The 19,421-nt window shown below is 46.3% G+C and overlaps 1 protein-coding gene across 3 annotated transcripts in view; it reads left to right on the forward strand.

Annotated features, from left to right (window-relative positions):
- Positions 1 to 19,421, forward strand: part of FTO (FTO alpha-ketoglutarate dependent dioxygenase) — a 1,792,536-nt gene that overhangs the window by 1,312,305 nt on the left and 460,810 nt on the right. The gene's annotated exons all lie outside the window — the stretch shown is intronic.

Below are 19,421 nucleotides of genomic sequence, written 5' to 3' on the forward strand. Positions count from 1 at the left end.
GGTGTTTGGGTTATTCCACTGGAAGAATGGACTTTTGTTATTTCAGCTAAGTTGTTGTGGTATGTTTAGGACAAAGGAATAATTAACCTCCAAAGAATTGTCAGAAATAATATGAGATTGTCCTATTTTCATTGCTGTTATAATATCAAGGTACTGTTTTTTTTGGAAAATGACATGTTTAAGTGATGCTTGCCAACTTTTCAGCGCTCCTGAAGACTTAGATCTGAATGAAAATATCATACTTTAAAAAAAATTATCGTTAACCTGTTAAAAACTAAGTGCACCCATTTTTCAATCGGTATTTAAATGTGCAAACTAGTCTAAAAATTGTAACAAGCTTTTACAAATAAAATGCTTTTCTTTGGCTAAAAGTAATTTTGTGTAATACTGCACATAGTACACACTACATAGTATTGTCTTGTGTGCTGCGTGTAAAAAATGAAAACAACCCGTAGTCAACTTGTGAAACATGAGTAGTAGAGTTCTAGTAGAGTACACAATTGCTGTAGTGGCACCTTAACGATATAGAAAATTGGGAATCGACTGTCAACATCTCATTAGGCTTGCAGAATTCAAGATTAAGTGAAACAAGCACTGAAATATCACACATGCAGTCCTGCTGGCAAGTGATCAATCATATTACCAGTAGAAGGGCTTGCCTTCTGGTCCAGAGTGATGAGTGATGCTCTGTGCAGCTGTGAATCCTGGTGTCTGCACCTCCATCCTGTGTTTAGGCAGCTACGAAGAGTTGAGAGTCTGTGCTCCTCCTACAACACGATTGCAGTTCATCTGCCAAGCTCGTGTCTACTCCTTATGGCCATCAAGGTACAAAGAGGAACTTGCTCAACGAGAATGAGCGAGATCATTCAAGTCTTCATGGACTTCCCTTCATTACATTTTTAAGAGGGAATATATTTAAATATCCCAAAAAAATTAACTGGAGGTCTCTTACTTCAGTATGCTTGATCAGAAAATGTACCTGAATGAACTTAAGGATATAGACAAGTATAGAGATTAGTTTAGCAAGACATTGGTTGACTAACCTAATAGCCCTTCACGAGCATCGAAGAATAAATTATAAAATTATAAATTTTTTAATATCTAATTTAGCATATTTTATTTCAAATAATTAAATTGGAGCACAAATGTTTGGATTTAAGCAGGTAAAAACTCACTAATAAACAACATTCTTTCTTGAAGGCGCTCGTGCGTGAATATATTGGAACATCCCAGACTCATATGATGGGCACAGGAACAGAATGAGTGTCATGGTGACTGAGAATCTGACAATGAAAGGAGTATTCAAAGGGAGGATAGAACGAGAATCGAGTGTGACAAAACGGTTAATAGCTGAGGGGAAAAGTCTGAACAGAATGGAGAAAGCGATGTGGGTTCAGCGTTAAAAGAATTCACACTTGTATTTACACCTCACAAGTTGAAGGGACAGAACTAAAACAAAGCACCAATGTCTTAAAATTATATGGCGGGGAATGCTGACAACTAATACATTTTTGTGACAAATCCCATCAATTACCAGATCTAGAAATGTCACAATATAGCCTTATAGCCCACAGTAGCGGGCTATTCCGGCTATTAAAGGCCCGCTGCAGCGTTAAAGGCCCGAGCCAAAGGCGAGGGACTTTAAAAAGGCAGCGGGACTTTAATAGCCGGTATAGCCCTGGTACGAAGGGCTATAAGGCTATTAGAACATTCTGCCACTAGAGGGCAGAATGTTCTAACAAATTAAACAAAGGTTTCAGGGAGCGCAAGGGGATTGAAATCCCCTCAGGCTCCCTGAAGCCTTTGTTCACAACCACAAAGAAGCATTGGAATGTTGGAGCTCCGGGCTTATACCAGCCATTATAAGCCGTGAGCTACTCCATTGTTTTCAATGGAGCTTCCAATGTTCCAATGTTCTAACATTACTTTACTAGCACTTTGTTCATAATTGAAGTAATCAACATTAATTTTGTATGGCTGGTGCTTAAAATTGAATTAGGGAGTTAGCAAGTACTATGCATGTTTGGGGCAGTAGAAAAAAATTATGGATTTTGTAACAATTTAATTCCTGGGACTTGTTGGGAAGATTTCTGGCTCTTGTTCTTCAAAGGTCCTGCTATTGTCTATTTTCATTGAGCACAGGATGGAGTGCTTGAAGGTACCAAGAAGAGATATTCTTTTTATGATTGAAGGTACCAAGAAGAGATATTCTTTTTATGCTGTGTACAGGACGATGGTTCCTCTCTATGGAATCATTCTCACTAACAGTGGTCTATATTTCCCATGGGTCTTCCTGCTTCCTCAGCTTTAAAAACCCATGAAAAAACAAAACTTGCATTGACAAAGCCAAAAGGCTGGCTGCCAACACTAGACCTATTGGTTTTGTCAGTGCTTGTTTACATTGAAAGTAGGCTGCTTTTGAGAGGTTTTTGTGAAGGTATGGATTTCTAAACGTTGTACAAACTAAAAGGAGTGTGAAAGAACAATATCTGGAAACTTAATCTATAAATACACTGTGTCTTGTTATGCAAACCAATCAATAGTGTGCATTGAAGAGTCTACAAGATACCTTCAACACAACCTCGCAGATTTTGGAAGTGTTTAATTCTTATTGAGAATAATGCCTATATAAATAGACTAATACTTTATTACAGAAGTAGTTGTTTAAGAAAAGCCAAAGTGGATCTTTACAATTCAAGTAATATAGAAGTATTGTCATGGAAATGCCAAATATATGCACCTGCAACTGTGAGGACTCGTACCAGAATTACTAATAGGAATGTCGTGGGGCATCAAAACTAATCTGTGAATTGTTGTGGAAGAGGTGTGGTGCAGCGGCCAGAACGGCTGACTCCGGAGCGTGGGGCTCCCGGTTCGATCACCCACAGCAGCTCAGCTCAGCATCATGTGACTCTAGGCAATAGCTCACTTAATCTTCCAGACGGCCCTCAGCTCCTGGATACCATTAGGGGTGATAAGTCGCGCTTTAACAAATCTGGAATTGTACCTAAACCTAAGGCATTTTTTTGCAGTTTTGTTTTTTAGTGGATAGTTGGTCGTTTTTGGTACCAGAGTGCTGAGAATGTTATGTGGACCATTATTGAGGTGATTCATATCTAGACACAGCCATTTTCAATCATATAACAATTCCATGGAATAAGACAGGAGTAGGTCTTGCGCATTTACGTATTGGACTGCAGAGGAAAACTTGTGTGAAAGGTTACACTTGTTGCACAATCAGTGTGCAGTTAAGGTAGCGCAGTTGTCCAGGAATATTTAACTATCAGCGCTGATGCACACAATGATAAAATCCCTTGTGCATTAGACATTCAAGACCCACTTCTCAAAGATTTCTGAAAACTGAAATATGACATTACGGCACTGACATTCTAAGGGGCGTAGGGAGCTGGCTGCATATCAGTCTTGCAGGCCTCTGCCTCCTACTTGGCTGCAAAGAATGAGATTAGCACAGTTGTGAGAGTCTGCCTGCAATGATTAAAACTACTTGCAAATTCCCTTTCCCCCATCGCCCCTCCCCAGCTCCTCCTCACTTCAATTCATCAAAACCCTTCAGAATGGCTGGTGAAGACTTCTCATCCTAAAACAATTAAATAGTCACCAAGCAGGTGGAAATGAATGTAGGGAAGGTTGTCCACTGTTGTGTGAAACAAAGCCAATCAGTTGAAGGTCAGAGCCCTTAAAGGGGTTCATCTATGGGCAATTGAAGGATGAAGTGATGGTGAAGGATAAGTCATCAAACATGTTTCACCCAGAGCACAACCTGGGCTAAGGGTAGAGTTTGCCAGGGGACAGTATGTTCGATAATGTAAGAAAACAGGGCTCTTTGCCGATGCCCCCCACTTTTGCCACCTTTGGACTACTAGATGCTGGTTTTCGACTCTGACCGTGCACTGCTACCTGCTAACCAGACTCCACTGCCAGTGCTCTCTCCCTAAAATTATTAGGTTGAACTTGGTAGTCCCAAATTGGCAGAGACTTTACCCCCTCATAAGTCCCTTGTATATGGTACCAGGAGTACTCATGTCATATGTGATAAAGGGGTCCCCATGGCTGCAGCATGGTTTTGTGCCTCCCTGAGTGACCCAATTAAACTACTGACAGCAGGCCTTCCACTGCAGACTGCACGAGCCTTGCAAACTGCTCAAAATTGACTGTCCCTCACCATATGCGGCACAGTCAATACACTGCTTTAATACATATTTGACACCACTAAGGATGGCCTCCTGAGCCTGGGAGGCAGTGTGCAGCATATTGAAGGTAAGGTCATGTACGTGCAGGCCTAAGTGTCTCTATAGAGGCATTACCCATTGGAAACTACTATAAGTGTTAGTGGTCCTTGGTATGACATGGCCTGCCACCCGGGCATTCACAAGGTTGGCAGCTCCATTATGGTACCACCGAAGTATGTCATGTTTGCTATCAAACAACGTGACTTCTCACCCCTGACACAAATCTCATCTCTCGGGTGATGTGGCATGCACCCAGGTGGCTACCTTAGAGGTTGCCCACCTGGTTTCCCCAGCTTCTCTGTGTTCAGGCTAGCTATCCCACACTTCCCATGTTTGCTGGAGCCAGGACTGAATTATGACCTCTGCCAGGCAGTGCGATCACTCCCAGGAGTCAGGAATAAAGGCTTGGGCAGGATGGTGGTCATCCCTCCCTCCTCATAAGCAGGCTAGTGAAGGGCACACCTCTGGTATGCATCAGGGCTGACTCCCAGTGGAGGAACAGGCCTTCCCTGCTCCAGGTTCATTAGCACCCGGACAGGTGGGAAATTAGTTAATCAAGGAAGTTTACACCCCCAGAAGACTAGCCACACCTCCAGGGTGAGCAATCTTGTCAGTATACTAAAACTAGATTTCTGCCATATTTAGAAGGGACAGAATAGAGGGTTCTGGGTAGATGGGTGACACCTCCCCCCCCCCCGGATGTGGTCACCTCAGGGTCAGATTAGCTGCAGGGACCAGTTGCCCATTGGCTACTCGCTCCCATAACCCTACCTCCCCATAATCTAGGATTTAAGGAATCCCCCTGACACCAGAACCTCAGTTCTGAACAACTTGCATGAAAGAGGACAGAAGGTGAGACCCGAACCAGAAACATCAAGAGATGCACAATGCAAAAGAGGGATACCCTGCACTTATGGCAACGCTCTTGAAACTGCCTCTCAAGACGTGTCCTAGGCTATCTCTCAGTTACCCAGGCAGAGGGACATCTGTGGAAGCTTGAAGCACCCTCAGACTCCCCTGGACTAGTGGCACTAGTTAACTGTAAATTGCAGGTAAAACACTGCTCCGGATCTGAAGAATCACTGGCCATTGGGCCCTCCGTGGGTTCGTCTGAATCAAGATGGTCTAGCGCATTGTGGGAACTGTAGTCCTGCCTTCCATGAAGTTACAGTCAGCTACTGCATTCCCCTTGACTACCGGATGTCAGTTACTTTCTGCTCTGCTTACCGCTGCCAAGGCTTGTTGGTCGCCAGTCCAGCAATTGACCCTTTTACTCAATGCTGTATTAAGAGGGAACTCCATCCAACCTTAGACCGACATTAGCAGCCTTTCTGTTGTTATCTTTTTGCATCTTTTTGCATCTTTTTCCCCTGCAGCACTGTCTCAGTGGTAAAAGCAGCTCTGCTGCTGCTCAAGTCAGCACCAGGGACAGCCAGGACAACTCTGCACCCTGGTTCCACGGCCTTGGTAAAATAGAACTGGTTGTCATGGCTTGGTCCTGGACCTGCTTTAACTTTGCCCTGCAAGGGTACAATGCAACTCGACCTGCAATTGACTGATTGTCAATACCGGTTTGTCCCATTGACTGCAATGTTACATTTTCATTGTATTATTTGCATTAATTTTCTATTGCTTCAAAAATCTATAACTCCGGCTAGATGTATGATATTCCATTCATTTTGGTGTCTAATTAAGATAAAAATACACTCTATTCTTATAAATCGGTGTTGGATTTCTTTCGAGGTGTGTCAGCTACTTATCGTCCATGTTGGTACATGTTGTGCCTGATTCGACCACAATATCATAATCACACTCTACTACCATGGATGGTGGGCATCTTTGCACAAACTGCCTTGTTAAGCTTGTCTGTCTTTTGCCCTCCTTTCATATGTATGTAAAGGTGAGGAAGATTATGCCCTACACCACATATACTCCACTTTCCTTCATATATATATATATATATATATATATATATATATATATATATATATATATATATATATATATTCACTGAAAAAACCATAGGTTATAGACCATATATAGTTAAGAATTAGCATTTACAAAACCTTATTTTACTCACACAAAACCATTGAAATTCCATATATAGTTAGTTGCACTAACTATATATCGCGCACCCGCAATCCACTGCTGATGATGTCACATATTACATCATTCATGACATGGTCAGTGACATCACTGATGACATCACTGATGACATCTCAAATGACATCACTGATGACATCACTGATGAAAACATCCAGTGACTGTATGTTTCTGTAAAGTTAAAATATGTCTTACATATTGAAGAATGAGTGGATGTATAAGTGTCTGGATGAAGGATTTAGTAGGTGCATGACTGACTGTATAAGTGAGTGATTAAATGTGTCTCACTGAGTGCATGGGTTAGTGACTAAACTGTTTTAAATTGTGCATCATTGTGTCTGTTGTTTTGTAATCTGATGCATGTGTTGATCATTAGCTATATGACTAACTATATGGGTTATTGATTAGTTGGCCAAGTATTTGTATGGGAGACTGAGTGTGTGTGTGGGTGTCTTGGAGGTGTATGACTCTGTGCATAGATGTGTGAGCAGTTGATTCACTAGATGTATGGTTTCAAAAGTGCATGTGGAAACAGCTTTATGGGCGGTTGACTGTGTGCATGAGTGTATTGGTGAGTGAATGGATATCTCAGTGCTACATGTCAAAGTAAGTACATATGTAAAACACAGTACATGTGATAGTTGACATATATAAATAACTGTGCATAAGAGCCAGTGAATGTGTGAGTGGCTGTATGGATTATAGTGAACTTGTATCAGGGATTGTATAACAGAGTAAATATGTGTTATTATATGTTTCAATAAGTAAGGTGTGTATAACTATATAGTTGAGGAAATGGAGGTGTGATTGATTCTTTGCAAGACTGACTAGGTGTGTGAGTAACTCCATGGATGAGTGACAGTCTGTGAGTGTCTGTTTACACTGAGTGTATCTAAGGTTATATTAGAGTCTGAAGAGGTTCATCGTATCATCACATGAATGATGTAATCAGTGATGTGATCAGTAATGTCAAATGAGATGTCATCAGTGATTTCATCAGTGATGTCATTTGAGATGTCATCAGTGATGTCACTGACCATGTCATGAATGATGTAATATGTGACATCATCAGCAGTGGATTGCGGGTGCGCGATATATAGTTAGTGCAACTAACTATATATGGAATTTCAATGGTTTTGTGTGAGTAAAATAAGGTTTTGTAAATGCTAATTCCTAACTATATATGGTCTATAACCTATGGTTTTTTCAGTGAATTTTCAAGGTTTTGTAAATGCTAATTCCTAACTATATATGGTCTATAACCTATGGTTTTTTCATTGAATTTCATTGGTTTTGTAAATGCTAATTCCTAACTATATATGGTCTATAACCTATGGTTTTTTCAGTGAATTTTCAAGGTTTTGTAAATGCTAATTCCTAACTATATATGGTCTATAACCTATGGTTTTTTCATTGAATTTCATAGGTTTTTTAATAGCAAATCTTTATAAAAATAATACATTTTAAATCAAATTTTATATTTTATATTTCTGTCATTTTTTTAAAAATTCTTTTTGGTGCGCTCCCGGGGCGCGGACAGGTGAACGCACGGGTAAGCGCACTCTTGCGGCGCGCCCCGGGGCGCGTACTGATGAGCGTCCCGATAGCGCTATTGCCGCGAACGAAAACAACATCGTGACGTATCGCGTAGCCGCCACGCCTTGCGTCATAAGACACGTATCGCGTAGCCGCGAGATGCGTCTTATGATGCACCGCGTAAGCGCACCCGGAAGCGCATACGATCGTGCAACGTAAGCGCCCCGATGCGCTTACGATACGCGCCCCGGGGCACGTAGCGTAAGCGCGTCAAACCATGTGACTTTAAAATAACACTTTTCATTGGTTCAGAACTTTTTTTTTCTCCAAATTGTGTGAAACCCACCCATTTCTCTCACTATTGCTTTGTACTTGGAGAGAGCAAGAGCTGTTCTGTGTACTGTGTTCATCTCCTACTTTCCTGATCTACAGCAATGGCTGCAAGAGAGTCATCCAGCAGTGATTCAGATGGATTTTTAGATGAGGACCCTCCTCAGCAGAAGAAAAAAACCCATTTCATCTGGAAATTTTATGACATCCCTGAAGGACAAAAAAAAGTCAACGCTCCCAAAGTAACCTGCAAAATATGTGGGAGTAGTTTATCCAGAGGCAATCCTCTGAAAAAATATAGCTTTGGAAATGCCAATTTAATCAGGCATGTCAAAAGAAGACACCCTAACAACTTTGCCAGGGAGAGTGTCAGAGAGCTGGCACGGAATGTACCCACAGATGGCGGCAGCACCTCCACTGGTGGAGCAACACCTTCGGGACCACCCCGTGGAAGAATGGTCCCTAACATTCAGCCGGTGTTTGCAGGCATCAAATTTCTTTGCACGGAGTGTGACGAACTGCTCTGCTATGGGGAGCAGAGTGTTGAACTCATTGCCCTAAAGAAACAGCAACACCGCTGCTCTGCCAGTCCCTAAATTTTCAATTTTTTTTGCTCCTGTTGAGCAGTTTTGGAATCCCTGTTTTTGTTTTTCCCTTGACAAAAATACAAAAAAAATATAAAATTGTTTAAAAAAGTCTAAAAAAATATAAAACAACAAAAAAAACCAAAAAAATATAAAACAACAAAATAAAAAAAAAAGTTATTTTCAGAACTACCTCCAATTTATAAAAAAAATGCTTTTTAAAAAAAAAAAAAAAGTGTCATTTTTTATCTCCTGGTACGCTCCCCCGTAAGCTCCCCGGTGCGCGTACCGGGCGCTCCCCCCCCGCGAAAATCGAATTTTTTTTACTTGTTTTTTTTACCCGCGGGACCCTTTTATGGCCCCCACATCAAAACTAGGGGGTCAGGGGGGTGTCCCCTGCCCCCTTTTGCTCATTTCCCCCCTTTGATTTTTGCCACCTCTTGTGTCTCAATCCTACCGAGACACAAGATGGCGGCCGCTGCGGACTGTTTGGAATGTTGACAGACACCCGAGAGCCAATCAGCTTTCCACTCGCGTACTCGCGTGGCGCGCCCGAAGCGCTCCCCGGTACGCGTACCGGGCGCGGCTCTAGATATATATCTTTTTTTAACCTAATTTACTCAAAATTCACAGGACCACATATCTTGAGACCTAGCAAAGGCACATCGGGCAAACAATATCCACAATTTTGCCAAGTTTCGTGGAAATCCATTCAGCCGTTCGAGCTAAAAGTGAGGCCAACCGCCCTATGGAAAATTGCATTGTAAAAACTCGTTTTGGGACCCCCCTTTTTTCTCGGCCCCCCCTTGACGACCCCCCCAAATTTTCAGGGGCTGCTCAGAAACAAAATGTTCCATTTTCCTGAAAATTTCAGCCAATTCCGTCCACAAACGCCAAAGTTATTAGACATAGAATTTTCAAAAATCCCATAGAGAAAAAATCCTAACTATATATACCTACTGGCGACCGCCAGTAGGTAATATATATATATATACACATATATATATATATATATATATATATATATACACATATATATATATATATGCACACACTCCTGGTTAGTAATTCCAATTTTTGAGAAAACCAGAGTCGGAGCCCAAATATAGAACAGTGCTGTCAGATTTAATTAGCAGAAAAAACACACCCAACGCGTTTCGAGATCAGCCGATCTCTTGCTCACGGGTATAAAATCTCACTATTGCTGCTATTTCTACTACTAATCATAATAATAATACATAAACCAAAGCAAGAAGTGTCTTCTTTCAGCATGCTCCCAAAGACAATGAGAGAGAAACCTTTTTATTATTTCTTACACAGCATGGGAGTTATGCAGAGAAACCTTCACAGAGCCTGTCTAGATTAAACTAACGGGAGATTTGTTCTCCCTGTTCAGCTCAACATATTTGAATGGCATGTGGAATGAATTTCAAATCCAATAGCTATTTCCCGCATGGGAAATACTGTAAGTCCAGCAGACATGACAGTTAATTGCGGCCATCTTGGATGGGTGAAGAATTAGTGAAACATTTATTGCAATTAAGATCACTGTCCATGCAGCATTTAGTTAGTTCAATTAGTTTGGCTCAGTATTAAAAAGCCCGTTTCAATGCTAGTTAAGTACACATGCCAAGCTTTTCCAATGAATGATCTAAGATCTTCCTCTTCAAACGTCACTGTATATAATGTGAGAAGGCAGCTTGTGAGCCGAGCCCTTCTCCCTGTGGTGCATCCCCTCACATTGCTGTTGATGTGAGGAAGCAGCCTGCTCCTGACCATGAATGTTTCATTTCTTTTCATTCATCTGGACAAATTGTTTTGTCTCTGGAACATTCCCCATGCTCAAATAAATCCACTTTCTGGGGCTCCTACTGTTAACTCATCCCACTGCTTGACGACATCCTTAGGCTGCTGCCTTACCATGCCATACAGAAGTGCCAATCTTGCTCTGAACCGTGGCAGCCATCACAGTGCAGTCTGCTAGGCACAATACACTTTTTTTTTTTTTTTACTTTGTACTTTATTGTACATCCAATTTTTACACAGCTCTTATAGCCTACAACCCGGGGGCCGGCAGCAGGTCAAAGCATCACATCCTTATGATCTCATTATATCACACACAGCCTTCATGCCAGCATCCCGGGGACTGGCGGCAATAAAAAGTACTGAAACGTATCAGGAGTTTCCTCAGCGAACAATCCATGTGACGCTGCTCTGCTTGCATCAGCTCAGGGCGGGCCTTTACCATTCTGCTGAAGGCGTAATATTGCATCCGGACCCACAGGTCTATAGGCCAATAGAAGTGTCCTACTTGTAACTATTCTTAACTCCTACCCCCTGTACCTACCCTTCCCACCCCAACAGTTACCCTCCCATCCCAATGTGTGCCTGCCTACCCACCTTATTGCTACACCTCTATGTGCTGCCCGTTGAAGTCGTGTGCCGCCCCCTGCAGCCTCCACCCACCAGCATGTGTTATTCAAAATGCAGAAGCGGAACCCCAGAGTACTACCCCGCTACCCTCCCACAATGTATGTCTCATGCTCCTATACCAACCCATTCCTCCCGCTATGTACTAAAAAGTTCCACGAGGTCCAGACCTCCTCCCCCAACCCGTGCAGTGCTTAAGTATACAAAACATCTCTCCCCAAGTTTTCTACAACCGCACCCTGTATGTCGCCTACCTCCACCCCCTCTAGGTCAGGCTCTGTGTCTTCACTGTCTTTAGCGCTTAGATAGGTCCTATACAGCCCCCAGAAATTCTTGGGTCGACTTTTCGGAGGAAGCAGCTCGCTGTACGTCTCCGACTGTGTACAGCAGTACAGCAAATCTGTCGCCCACCTATTCTTAGTCGGTAGCGGTCCTCTCATCCAGCACATAGCCACTATACGTTTAGCGGTCAGCAAGGCCATATCCGCCAGATGCCTCATGGTCACTGGGAGTGTCTTGGAATAACCCAGCAGGGCCAGGGCCGGGCAGAGCGGGATTTCTACACCCAGTATCAGCCCCAGGTCAGAGAAAACCTCCTTCCAGAACTTGTGGATCCCGGGGCAAGACCACGCCATGTGGATGAAGTCCGCCGTTGGGAGGTGGCAGCGTTCACATTCCGCCGAACGTCTCAGCCCGTACCTGTGCAGTCTCTCCGGTGTGTAGTAGACACGCTGTAAGTTTTTGAAATGAATCAGCCTATGTCGGCTGTTCAGAGATATCTTCCTAGTGTTTGAGCAGCAATAATGCCACATCTCGTCACATATCTGCATCTGTAGGTCACGCTGCCAGTCAGTTCGAGCCTTAGAGAGCAGTTGTGGTTTGTGTCGGTCCCCCAATTTCTTGAGATTTGTTACCAGTTTGCTGGACGCTGGGTTTTTAATCACATAGGTGAGTTCCGGCACCTCCGGTGGTTCAGCCAGTTCTGGGCCAAGCAGTTCCTGTAGTGCACTGCGTACCCTGTGGAATTGAAAGCTGTGTAGCAGCGTCCTCCCCGTCTGAGACTGAAGTACTTGTTCGAGAGTTTTCACGATCCCGTCACGGAATAGATCCCCCATCTTGGTGATACCTAGTACATGTAGTGCCTTTATCACCCCTTTCTTTGCCAGCGGGGGAAGCCAGACCGCCCACTCTACGTGCATGAGTGGTGAGTACAGTATGTCACCACCCTGCGCACGTAATAACTCATTCCATGCGTGATTCGTAGTCCTTATGGAGTCCAATATCCCAGTTCTGCGGTCCACTGGTTGACGTATCGTGGCCGGGAGAGGGGTAGGGTCCGCAAACAGACGCTCTAATTTTACATGCGGAGTATCGGGATTCCCATGGATCCACGTGTGGAGATGCGCCGCTTGCGCTATTCTGTAATAACGCTCCAGATCCGGTGCTCCCAGACCCCCCATTTCATAAGGAAGCATTAATGTCTTCCACTGGGCTCTGGGTTGTTTACCTCCCCACGCGAGTCTGATAAGTGTTTGCGTGAGTTGCCGAAAGAAGGTTCTAGACAGGACTACCGGGATGTTATGAAAGAGGAACAGAAACCTGGGCAGCACCACCATTTTAATTATCGCTATCCTCCCCATCAGGGACAAAGGAAGCCTGCACCAGACCTCCACATCGTCTACAAGTTTATTGTACGCTACCCCATAGTTCTCACGAACCAATAGCTCGGGGTCAGTGTGCAAACGTATCCCCAGATATCTTATGGAATCCGAGGTCCACTGCAGCGGAAACTCCAAATCAAACGGGAGAGTCACCGGCGTCAGCGGAAGGGCCACTAATTTGTCCCAGTTGACGTGTAGGCCAGATAGCGCACCAAATCTCACTACCTCCCTTAACACAGACGCAGGATTTTCTTCTGGATCACTAACATAGAGCAGGGTATCATCCGCGTACGTAGATATGCCGATCTTATAAGTTGGGAAATTAATCCCTTCGAACCTGTGGTATTCTCTAATCGCACACGCTAGAGGTTCCGCCACGAGTGCGTATAAGAGAGGGGAAAGGGGGCATCCCTGTCTAGTACCCCTGCTTATTGCTATCGGATCAGTGACTGTGTCCCCTAGTTTCAGCCTGGCCGAGGGTTTATAATATAGAGCTCCCAACATCTGTAAGAAGGGTTCTCCCAACCCAAATTTCCTCAACACTCTTAACATGAAGGGTCATTCCACAGAGTCGAAGGCCTTCTCCATGTCCAGAAATATAGCCACAGCCTTGGTGTCTTGCTTCACATGTTGTATGGTGCCTAGCACAGTGCGGATATTATAAGTCAAATTCCTCGCAGGAACAAACCCAGCCTGTTCCGGAGCAACCAGTCCCGGGACAAGTAAAGCAAGCCGTGTAGCCAAGACCTTCGCGTACAGTTTGGCGTCTACATTTATCAGGGAGAGCGGTCTGTATGAGCCGCATTCACTGGGGGGCTTCCCCGGTTTAGGTATCGTGATAAGAAGGGCTTCCCTCATAGATTTCGGCATACAGCCCTGTTGACAGATATCATCAAAGAGAGACATCAGATGCGGTATTAGTTTATCTATGAAAGCCTTATAAAAGGCTACCGTAAGCCCATCTGCGCCTGGATCGCTGCCAGATCTCATTCCCTCCAACGCCTCCAAGATCTCATCTTTCTGTATGGGCATCATCAAGAATTCCCTCTGGAAATTGGCCAGGAAGGGCATATCGATATAACTAAGGTATTCGTCAATTTCCTCTTCTAGTTGTCCAGACCTAGATTATAGAGCTCAGAGTAGTCCCGAAATTCTGCGAGGATGTCGCCTTCCTCCGTAACCACCTCGCCCTTGGAAGTGACTAATTCCTCAACTACCAGCGGGTGTCTGCTGTTGCGCATTAGTCTAGCCAACAATGAGCCAGGGCGGTCCCTCTCCCCGTACGTGCGCGCAGTGGCATATTTCCCCATGTGTTGAACATCTCTATCCGCCTCCTCATTGAATTCTATAACCAACTGTTTAATCTGTTCTTCTGTGTCACTATTCGATGAGTGCCTATCTTGTTTTTCTAAGTCCGATAATTGTGATTCGAGGTATTTCAGCCTTTGCCTAATGGATTTAAGCACCCCAGAATGTTTTGCCATCGACATGCCTCGGATATAGACCTTAAAGGTATCCCACACCGTCTGAAAACTGTCTACAGACCCCACATTGTTTTCAAAGAATGTGTCTATGTCTTCCGCTAGCTCCCCCCTGAAGACATCGTCTAACAATGAGTGGGGGGGAAACCTCCAGGTGAACGGGGGGATTCTCCTAGCTGGAGCATTCAGGAGCAGCAGCAGTGGTGAGTGGTCTGACAGAGTGCGGGGTAGGAGTACACAGCCCTTCACAGAGCTGAGGAGTGATTGAGATGTGAACCAATAATCAATCCTGGTGTGTATGTCATAATATGCCGAGTAATGTGTGTACCCTCCCTTCCCGGGGTGACTGTGTCTCCATATATCCACCATATCCAACTTAATCAGTTCGGTCTGCACAAGGACGGCAGATGCCGCAGGACTGCGGGCCGTCCCAGCCGACCTATCCAGGTCCGGGCTCAGAACAAAGTTGGAATCACCCCCCCACATCATTCTGGAACCAACATACAATCTGCACATGTCTGCTAGGGTAGAGTAAAACTCAGGATTGTCGTAATTGGGACCATAAACATTCACAACCATTAAATCGTGTCCTTTACCTGTACATCGTGCAAGGAGATATCGACCCTCCGGGTCAGCGGCTAACAGTGTCAATGCCAGCTGTGATTTGGGATTAACCCATGTGACCACCCCCCTGGAGTGAGTGGTGAAGCGTGCAGCAACACAATTACCCCCTAGGCCTTTTGCCGTCAACATTTTACTTGTGAGCGGGAGGTGCGTTTCTTGCAGGAGGGCAATATCAATGCGGTGTCTATGTAAATAGCTCATTACCTTCCTGGGTTTGCGGTAACCATTCAACCCTCTGACGTTCCAGGTCAACACTCTTACAAGATCGGGGCCACTGTCCATCATTAGAGCCTCAGTGTCAGCCATCTTATCCCAGTCTGTTTGGTGATATTGAACACATTAGATCCCGGACACACAGATCCTACAGGCAGAACCCCAGGTGCAGCAGTGAACCTCCCCTCACTTAGCAGTGAACATCTCTTAATCCAATCATCCCAACTTCCCCAGTTGACCATCCCCAACCTGGTCAGACAGAAAGCGCCGACCACCTCCAACCTGGTCAGACAGTGCCCATTTCCACCCCCCATCCCTCCTGGGCAACAAACGTAATCAACAGTTCCCTAATCAGCCCTATTCAGAGCCTCGAGGCCGAAAGCGCAGGGGCAGAAGTTGCCAGTCGAAAAGTAGTTAAACACAAGTCCGATACTGCAATGCTGATGCACTCCTGTACCATGCCCCCCACTAACATTCGGCGCCCACTGTAGTCCCAGTCCAGGATTTACATAGGTGAACTCCCCCTCATGTAGGCCTCGTTCCTGTACATTCCTGCTAGCCAGTATCTCCACTCTACACAGCTCCCCCAACGAAGAGGACAAGGTCTCCCTCAGCATACCGTGCAACACAGTGCCTCAAGCCAGACTCAGGGGAAAGTGTAAAAATCGATCAGGACCCAAAAGGGGGGAGCCGCTCCACATCAACCTAGCCATCTTATACCCCTACATCCTTGTGAGGGAAAACAGTAAAATCTAGGAAACCATGCCCCCGATCTCATAACCCTCCACCAAAGGTAAGGCGTCCAGACACATATTTGAACTGATATGAACCAGAAAGATCTCACCCACCAGTAGTCTCTTAGAAATCTTGTGTGCCATCTCTGGTCGCAAGCATCCGCTGTGCAGTACTGTTCCAGCAAAAGAGCCATCCATAGGTACACTCCCCCAGACAGGAATGATCCCTCGACAGAAATCCGATGGCAGGGCCAAGTAACCACTAGCTACTTATTCCTGATCCTCCAGTTGCGAAGAGGTATTGGGTTCCTCCTGTCGGCTCCTCGGACTATTCCTGCGCTCTTTCGACCATTCCTTTAGTGACTTCTGCAGCTCCTTTGGGTCTGTAAAGAAATGCGAGTGCCCTTGTCTGTTTATCCGGAGTTTCGCCGGGTACAGCATCGCGTAGTCCAATCCGAGTTCGCGTAGTTGTTTTTTGTATGGAGCAAAATGTTTGCTCTCCTCTTGTACCTTTGCCGTGAAGTCCGGGTAGAGCGAGATGTCCATTCCCTCGTATTGTAGCTTTCCTTTTTCTCTGGCCAGTCTTAGCGCCGTATCCCTGTCCCGGTAGTTCAGTAGTTTCGCTATTATTGGCCGCGTGGGCGCACCCGACTTCGGCCTCGGTCCCAATGAGCGATGAGCTCGCTCCACTATGAACATAGGGGAAAAGACATCGTCCCCTAGGAGCGCTATCAAGAGTTTCTCCACAAACAACTCCATCTTGCCAGTCTGAGTGGTCTCTGCCACCCCTGTGATACGTATGTTGGAGCGCCTTGAGCGCGCCTCCAAATCCTCCGACTTGTCCTGAATGACCTGCAGGAGCCTACCAAACTGTTTGCGGTCTTCATCCCAATCCGACTGAGCCTCCTCCGCTTCTGTCAGGCGTCTTTCCGCCATGTCAAGTCGCTCCGCATGCTTGTCTACGCGCTCCGACATGCGATCCATGCGGTATGTCAGAGCATCAAGCTTAGAACCAATCGATGCCATGCTGTCTTGGAGCCCTTTCTCCATCGACACCAGCATTTCACGGATGTCTGCGCACATGGAGCTCTCTGGGGCCGCACTCCGCGGGGACGCCTCCGGGGCTGCACGTCAGGCCCCTTAGTTCTGCGTTGGTCGAACCTTAGCTTGGTTTGTGTCCTGTCACCTTTCCCCATGGTGTTCCTACCGGACATCGACGTCTACCACTCCACCAATTTCAATACGTGGCAGGGGTGGACCAGTGTCTCCAAGTGGTCCGATGTGGTCCTCTAGCTCCAAGTAGAGCACCGCGATGCCCTCACGCGGGCTTCCTCAAGATTGTGCGCAGGGACCACGGAGGCGTACCTTCAACGTGATTACCTGGGTCCCCTCCTCTGTGACGCACTCTTGCGCACAGCACTTTATCAGAACTTCTTATACATGCCTCTCCAGCTCTTAACCACCATATTATATAGCTCCAGGACCGCTCCGGGGGGAATCAATTCTCAGGTCCTGCACTGCGCTTCGAGGCCACACCGGCAGACTGTGTGTGTGTGATGGTGTACACAAGTGTTCCTCCTCTTGACTCTAGTGTGGCCGGTAATACTCCGTCACCGGTCCCCGTGTGCCTCCGCCGTTGCGCCGGGCGCTGACCCAATGTGGTAGACGCTACAGCCGCTGACCTCCCACGCAGCAAAAAATATCACAAAATGGCGGCCTCAATCAGGGCGATTATGTAACTGTGGGCCACATTCAAAAGTCTGACCGTAGCTCTTCAACGAGGGCTCCCCCTCTCCACCTCACCATTAGAAGAGCGCGGCTTCAGCACAGGTATTAAGAAGAGCCTGCACCTCCTGTGAGTCGCGCAGACCGGAGCCCCAGGGTTCCTCACTTTCGCTCCTCCGATGTCAAAGTCAGCTCACTGCCGGCCTCCCACACACATAATTGCGCAGTTGTGCCCAGTCACTCACACGCTCAAAATCCCAGATCAGCCGGCAGTGGTGCTACACACACCGCGCCCGGATAGTGGGAGCGCACCGGGCGGGCCCCCCAACCAAGTCCAGTCACCAACAGCTTTTCCGTGAGCCCAGTGTTGCCGTGCACAGTAGTTGCGGGCTAGTCACTATTCCGTCCCAGTCCTGGTCTCCATGGGTGCCGCACTTACTTCGGGAGGGTGGGCGTACTGCAGCGATGTATCATCCCGTTTTCAGAGACGGGCCCGCACGACCGGCCCGTCTACGGTCTCCTCTGCCGCACGCAGTGTGACGCAGCCCGGGCAGCGCCGCAGGCTAGTCCGTGGTTGTCGGCCTGGTCCGCCACAGCAAACTCCTGACACCAGGAACGCTCCGTCAGTCCTTTGTTCGGGCGGAAAAACAACGCCGCCTGCACCGGGGAGTAGAAGGGAAGCTTTCACCTACTTTTAGGGCTATTGAGGCGCCTTGAGGATGGTTTTGGTGGATTTTATTGGGGCTCAGGCGAGGAGCTCAGCGCTCACACTTCTTTCATGGATGCCGGCAAGCTCCGCCCCCCAGGCACAATACACTTGGTGGCATACAAATCACTTCTGAGTTTTGTATGTTTTTACAACAGACCCATAACTGCCAATGTTTCAGATTGCTATGTGTGACATTTTTAAAATGTCAGTGTAATTATGAGCGACATCTCAACGACTATGAGTGGCACTTTCTCCCGAACAAAATCAAGCAATGAAGATGAGGGAAACATAACAAATATTGCGTGCTTGCCACGGAATCCATCAGGAAGGGGGCTGATGCTGGACATACTATGGCCCTGATTATGCTGGACCTGAGTGCCGCCTTCGACACTGTAGCCCACTACACCTTGCTACAGTGTCTGAACAAGGGCGGTGTCTCGGGCCTGGCCCTGAAATGGTTGAAGTCCTTCCTGGTTGAGCATAGTTTTCAGGTTAGACAGGGAGCGCACTTCTCCAAGGACTTTAAATTTGAGCAGGGTGTGCCTCAGGGCTCCGCCCTGAGCCCTACCCTGTTCAACCTGTACGTAACTCAGTTGGCGGAGATAGCGCAGAGCTTTGGTGTTGGGGTCGTCTCTTACGCCAACAATACCCAGCTGGTGATCTCCCTGTCTCAGGCACCGGACGTAGCAGCCTCTAACTTCAGGGCATGCATGCAGGAACTTGCCTCCTGGATGGCTAAGAACTGCCTGAAACTTAATGGCAACAAGACAGAGGTGCTTGTGGTAGGGGGTGATCCGGCAGGTTGGACGTCCGCTTGGTGGCCTCCGAGTCTGGGCCAGGCGAAAAACCTTGGGGTCTGGCTGGACTCCACTCTTTCTTATGAAGTGCACACCAGACGCGTAGTGGGGAAATGTTTTGGAGTCCTCAAAAACCTACGCAAAACGATGGATCTCCTTCCGATAGAGGCAAGGAAGCCGCTGGTGCACGCCCTTATAACGTCTCGCCTAGAATATGGCAACATACTCTATCTGGGTGCCACCA

The sequence above is a fragment of the Lissotriton helveticus genome, chromosome 12, assembly GCF_964261635.1.
Source record: "Lissotriton helveticus chromosome 12, aLisHel1.1, whole genome shotgun sequence".
NCBI lineage: Eukaryota > Metazoa > Chordata > Amphibia > Caudata > Salamandridae > Lissotriton > Lissotriton helveticus.